The sequence below is a fragment of the Panicum virgatum genome, chromosome 3K (genome assembly GCF_016808335.1).
Source record: "Panicum virgatum strain AP13 chromosome 3K, P.virgatum_v5, whole genome shotgun sequence".
NCBI lineage: Eukaryota > Viridiplantae > Streptophyta > Magnoliopsida > Poales > Poaceae > Panicum > Panicum virgatum.
The window spans coordinates 23533299-23538952 of NC_053138.1; positions in this window are offsets into that span (position 1 = coordinate 23533299).

Here is a 5654-nt window from a genome sequence, read left to right on the forward strand (position 1 = left end):
CTGCCTCCATTTCTGCTAGTTTGCGCCTGGCCTCGGCTAGCTTGTTTGCCTGGTCCAGTGCCCTCTTTTTGGTGGCGAGCTGAGCTTCGATGTTCCTTTTCTTCATTTCAAGGGCCTTGAGCTTGAGTGCTGTTTCTGTGAGCTCCACGGATTGGGTTTGATGAGCTTCGGTGTTTTCGGTGTCATCAACCGGATCTCCATGAAGAACAGCTTCGTTGGTGATGTCTTCAATTCGTGTGTTGGCTTCTTCGTGCTGCTCAGTGGTGTTACTTGTGGTGCCGGCGGGGGCTTTTGTGGCAGTCCCGCCTAAATTAATCTGGCTTAAGTGCGCTAACCATCACCGAAACGGTAACTAGGGTTAACACATACTTAAAATGGAATAATCCGGCAGTGTTGTCGGGTAAAATCCCGATTAAACCACTTGAAACAGGATCGACAAAGCAGTCCAGAGAATGCAACATTCCGCAAATTTTACTATACAGAGTATGAAACTGAATTATTATTACAAACCGAGTTTGAATTTATAAAAGTACAACAGAGTTCAAGTTTGACGAAAAACGAACGATAGTCTAGCGTCGAAACCAGACGTCATGATGAAGCCCGTACATGACGTCAACCGTAACCTCCGATGTACCACCTGAAAAACAAAGCCATAAGCAAAGCTGAGTATACTAATACTCAGCAAGGCTTACCCGACTAAGAGTATACTTAGCCCTTAATCTAGACATGCAAGGCTTTTGGCTTGAGGGGTTTGTTTTGCCGAAAAGCAGTAAAGAGTAGATCCTTAATTTCGGGTTTTAGCTTCCAAATTCTAGTTCAATTAACCATTCTAGGTGAGCATCTATCCAATAGCATACATGGTGGGAAACAATTATCTTTCATCATCCAACCAACCATATTCATCCTCATCATCATCTTTCACTTCTTACTCTATGTGGCAAAAGGGTTAAGCAGTCCCAAACCGTGAGAAGCGGACGATTCGAATTGAATTTGTTAACCTGGCCAGGTAGACCTAACACACACATGGGGATTGTGATCTCGCTTCGCCCACGCGACTTTTCCCTTCAATTCCCGCTGCACGGAACAGGCCCACCACCCTCGACTACAAGAATCCACGCCACGGTACGGTGCCGGGTCGTGAGCCTTCTTGCACCCGCATGTGGCCGCATGAGAACAACGTTCAAAGACAGTGGGAAGGTATGTTCCGGCCTCGGTGCAATCCAGTACTTAAGCTTACCGATTACCATATTTCTCGGCATGTGGTTAGTACGTTCAAAAGTTTAACCACCACTACCACACACTGCGGCCTTATCCATTTTCACTAAACAGACGGGGTATCACAAGTACCACAACCCCGCCCATGAGCCTTATAGTTGCAGTATGTAGTAGACATTCAACTCCTATAGTTCTCGCGAGTGATAGGAAATCACTCGACTTCTACCGAACCATTAGCCTAGCCATCTAGCGACCTACACATACTAGTGTTCAAGCATAGGTACCTAGGATTATGTAGCTAAGGTTCCAAGCAACTCCTGTAAACTTAAATGCGCAAGTATATAGAAACAATAATAAGTTGCATAAATTTAAAATAGAAGGACATGCTCCGGGGCTTGCCTGGGATTAACACTAGGTCAGTGTTAGTTAGAGAACAACTGCTCGGCGAGCATCTTTCTTCGGTCATGCACATCGGGATCCATCCATCCATCTTCTAGATGTGTCCACCATTCACCGTCTTCTGGCTCGGCTTCAACGTCACATCCTTCACGTGGTTCATCTATCGTACCTAAATGAAATGCAGCAATGCATATGTATGAATGCACAGTTCCAAGTTGTTTAGCGATTTAGGTTTTATTAGTTTTTCTCCACGATAAAGTTGTAGTCCAACATAAAATGAGTTGGTATGGGAAAACTTGTCAATTAATATTTCCTAGACAGTCATTTATAGAGTAATAATTGTATCCATACTAACTCATAAAAGAGCTGGGTGTGCTGTTTTTCTTTTATAGAAGTGCAGAGAAACATTTCTACTCACAAATAGTTCCCTAGGCCAAAGAATGTAAGTGCTGGAAATGATATTTTAACTAAAGATTGGATTCCTTAGGATGAGCTTGTGTTAAAGTTTTCATAATTTATTGAGCTATACAGCAAGCATAGGAATTTAGATTCCTTTCCTAGGCATATATCTAACTAAAAATCTACAGAGTAAACTACTTAGTTTCAGTGACTAAAATTTTACAGACATGTTCATGTACTGAAAACCAAGCTCTAGTAAAAATATGAGATTTTTTCTAATGAAGGAAACTAGGGCTTTCGATTTACAAAATTTATTCATGAATAAATCAAAAGGACTAGTTATACAATACTAAAAATTCCCAAAATTTTTCTATAACATCTAGAAACAATGGTAAGGCTGTTGTAAAAATTTCAGCTTAATAAAACTAATATAGAACCCTGAGGATTTAATTCTATTTAACATAGGCATAAACTAAGATCTAATGAATCATATAGCTAGAGTTGTCAAAATGTCCTCAAATTTTTAAAGTAAGCTATTCATCTAGGGTGTAGTACACTATCCGAAAATCAGCTAAATATCGTGGGTAGAACTTGAGATACATACAAATGTGGATAAAACTAATATGTAATATAGAGATAAAACTATTGGTCAAATGCAAAAGTGGATGTAACAAAAGTGGTAGATCAAGTTTCAAGGATTCCAAAACACTTGAGTTTGCATTTTTCAGATTTTTATATGAATTGTTATTGAATTTAAAAGTTTACGGTTTAATGTTCATGTCAATTTTGCAGTTTAAACCTTGGAAGTTTTGTTTTCTTTGCAGGGGATCCCTGGCCGGACTTGCAGAGCAGAGGACCGGCGGCGGCTGGGTTTCCGGCGTGCTTGCTCGCCGGCGGCGAGGGAGATGTGGGGGAAAAAGGGAGAAGGCGTCGAGGCGCACCTGTGGGTGGTCTCGGGGCTCGTGGGGATGGCCGGACGGGGCTCGCCAGCGTGAAGCAAGGGGCGGCGGCGGGTCTGGCCGGCGGCGACGGCGCTCCGGCGGCCATGGGTGGAGGTGGCTGGGCTTGGGAGCACCGTTGGGGTGAGGTGAAGCCGTTCCCGCGGTCGGTTGGAGCCGAGGGAGGGCGGAGGAGGGGTCTCCACGGAGAGGTAGGGGCGGCGGCGGCCCTGCTCACCGGCGGCGGCGTTCCGGCGTGGCTGGGCGTGAGGAAGGTCGTGGTGCGCTCGATTTTGGCATAGTGGGAGCGGAGGGTGGTGTTCCGCGGCAAGCTGAGCTCGGCGGCCATGGCGACGGCGGGCGGCGCCTCTGGCGCACGGAGGAGCTGGGCTCAGCTCTCACACGAGGAGGGGAGAAACAAAATCGTATTGGGCTTCGACGACAATTTAGGCGGTGGTGGAAAGGAATGTCACGGCGACACGTGGGCACAGACGCCGAGACGGCGACGGCGAGGCGACGGCGGTGTGTCGAGCAAAGGACGGCGAGGCACGTGGCGAGCGCGGGAGGGCGCCAGGGCGAGCGGTTTCGAGCGAAACCGAGGGGGCGCGAAGTGGACTTGGCTGGGGTGCGGCGAGGGCGCGTCGCGTGGCCGACGCCGGCTGTGAACGCCGTCACGGCGGGAAACAGAGAGGGGAAGAGAGGTTGACGGTGGTGAGGGCAGTTCTGTAATTAACTCGAAGTTCAAAATTCCAGTTTGTAAACTTAATTTTTCTCCCTATTCGAAAGGTCAAATGAAAAACTTTTGAATACCAAACTTGCTCAAAATTTCGAGATCTACAACTTTCATTTTAGGAACTTTTTCAGTTGAGGCTTTGTTTGAAAAATAAAATTTGAAACTTGAGTGCATTTGAAAATGTCCTATACGCTTCGAAATTCAAATGTTTCTTCCATTTTTGTGCAGTAACTCGAAAAACTTTGAACACGAAAAATTTGGGCGGTTCTGTTACAATGGTATTAGAGCCGAAACGCACTGGGGATGATTACTTGTATGCTTAATTAAGTTTAAAACTAATTTTTTTGGCTTGCAAAATGTTCGGTTTCGAAAGTTTGACGCTAGTTGCGCTAAGGAATAAGATAGATAGCTCGTATGCCCTATCTAGGTTTTATTAGTTATGGTGGCATCTATATATCTATTTTATTCCAGCACTTCTAGTACTTTACATTCTGTTAAAACTTACTTTCTTGCACAACTGGTATCTAATATTCTGTAACGACGCACCTACGCTCAGGTGAGCAAGGTAAGCATTCTTGGTAGTCCTTTAGAATAGCTCACGTGTTTGATACATGTGCGGGTCCCGTATGATGAGCATACGAGGAGGTGATAAGGTTCAATTCAAACGAGCATGTCGCTATCTGCTGCCTGATATGGAGTGCGGATTTCTCACGTGTGATTGTAATCACGGCCATCTCGTAAGGCAATGTTACGAGGTGAAGACCTGTTATGTGGTTAGACATAACCGTGTACCTTGGGACACGTGTACCCTTGGGTGTCCCGTAAGGCGATTTGTACGGGAAGTGAATACGTTGCCTCGGTAACGTATGAAGCGCTGCCCATTCAGCGACGAATGTTTGGGTGCCATCTCTATAGTGGATGGTAATGTATGTGTGAATATGTGGGAAACTGCATATGTGTTACCCGTGTGGCGTAGGACACATGGGGACCGTTCTTGTGTCCTGGCACGAAGGGTCCAGAAATGGAATTGTATATCTCTTTATATCTTGTGTTTGTCTGCAGGTACGATAACCACGTTACGTAAGCTTTGAACGTAAGAACGACTAGTATATATAGGGAGAGTACGTATTGTGCCACTGGTTGTCCCCGTATGCCTAGTTATTGGCAATTGTTTCATGAGGAACGATAGAACATGCATGCATCATAGCATGTCTTGAGTTTGTTTGATTGTCATGCGTGTTGCGTCGGTTTACCAAAATGTGTTGTTTGTACCTAATTCTCCAATTAGATTTTGTGTTGTTAGTAGTGAGACCCATGCAATCTGCTAGTCTGCCCTTGGTTGAGAAGATCTTTCTCAGCGGCTTTGGATCATGTGAGAACCTTTCCAATAAATCTTAGCTTATCATTCAAATCAACCTCTTGATCCATGTCTCGGACCTATTCCAACAAAACCACTGTTACTTTCTGTGGCTAAGCCTTGATTTTGCCAACAAAGTCCTTCAATCCATCGTTCAATGACCAGCCTATCATTGATGTCGTAATCTATATTGTTGGCTATTTTGATTCTAACACCAGAACCTTGTACATTCCATTCTTGCTCAGTAGTTTTGGATAAATTAAAAAGGTTCATGACAAGATAACTTTTTGAATATAGTCATTGCAACAATCATGCATCACGTCATTGGTTAGTGCATGGCGTTGCATCATCGTCGAGAATCCATAGATTGACTAACGGGAATGCGTTCGAGTGTAACATCGTGGGTTGTCTTGGGTTCCCTCTAACCTATCTTGTCTCTTCGTGCCTTGTTGGGTTGCTACTCTTGATTTCTCTTGTGGTGGTGTTTAGTTGCATGACCCTGATACCGCGACGGAACCTAGGGTCTCATGTGTGCTGCAGCCACATGATTGAACCACTAGGAGCGCGCTGGTGTCTAGGTATGCGTGACGTAACTCACTACGATCCCCTTTTA